This window comes from Sinocyclocheilus grahami, unplaced genomic scaffold (genome assembly GCF_001515645.1).
Source record: "Sinocyclocheilus grahami isolate Dianchi unplaced genomic scaffold, SAMN03320097.WGS_v1.1 scaffold2156.1, whole genome shotgun sequence".
NCBI classification, from domain to species: domain Eukaryota; kingdom Metazoa; phylum Chordata; class Actinopteri; order Cypriniformes; family Cyprinidae; genus Sinocyclocheilus; species Sinocyclocheilus grahami.
In genome coordinates, this window is record NW_015507335.1 from 25,950 (window position 1) to 26,245 (window position 296).

General features: G+C 38.2%; 1 long non-coding RNA gene across 1 annotated transcript in view; it reads left to right on the top strand.

Annotated features, from left to right (window-relative positions):
- The window catches only part of LOC107574236 (uncharacterized), a 15,112-nt gene that overhangs the window by 11,689 nt on the left and 3,127 nt on the right, over positions 1–296 (top strand). The window lies entirely within an intron of this gene.

Genomic DNA, 296 nt, shown 5'->3' on the forward strand with positions numbered 1-296 from the left:
CTCCACTGTTATCACACATAGCAGAATTTCCTCATATCGTACAGGACTATTAGAAAGGCAAAATCAATGCACATCAGTGGATATGTCTGCTATAATAGGATAGGTGTGTTAAGGCCAGTTGGAGCTAAACTCTGCAGGGCATTGGCCCTCCAGGATCTAGTTAGGAGACCCCTGTCCTACAGAGTTGTTACTTTGCACATGCTTTTTTATCATTACAAATAATAATGTAAAATGATTTTCTTAGAATAGGAGATATGCTGTCTCTCGCATCACATACATTATCAATAGTTAAGTAT